The sequence below is a fragment of the Tarenaya hassleriana genome, unplaced genomic scaffold (assembly GCF_000463585.1).
Source record: "Tarenaya hassleriana unplaced genomic scaffold, ASM46358v1 Cleome273, whole genome shotgun sequence".
Classification (NCBI taxonomy): Eukaryota; Viridiplantae; Streptophyta; class Magnoliopsida; order Brassicales; family Cleomaceae; genus Tarenaya; species Tarenaya hassleriana.
Window position 1 is genome coordinate 25,079 of NW_010965966.1, and position 556 is coordinate 25,634.

Genomic DNA, 556 nt, shown 5'->3' on the forward strand with positions numbered 1-556 from the left:
CCTTTTAGCGAATAACCTATGAGACTCGTATAATTATTTGTAGCATCGGGTACCATGTAGTCCTCATAACCATTGATCTTGATCATACATTCTTGGGCGCTTGTTCCGAGATGTGGAGATTCGGTTATTGGAAGCACTGTGTAGTCCTTGCAGATTTTCTCCAATATCGTCTTGGACTTTTCAAGTACGTTTTCCTTCGACTTCTCATCCACGTTCTCTTCGGCATCTTGGACAGTCTCGTCCATTCCATTCTCCACTTCTTGAATTTCTTTTCCATGTATGATCTCGTTCCTCTCAGCCACCACTATGAATGTGTGTTTTGCCTCTTCTACCATAGTCATCTCTTGTTGTTCGAGAAATTCACTATCGTGATGTCCTTGTTCCCTGCGCTCGTGGCACATGGTCGCATAAACAAGATCAATACACAAAGAAATGGATTCGTTACATGGTAGGATAGTTGTTGCTTCCTCATGTTGGTCATTATTATCCTTCGTCTTGTGCTTGTCTTCGTTTTCGGTGACGCTTTCTCTTGTTGGTGTTGCAGCAAGTACATTCA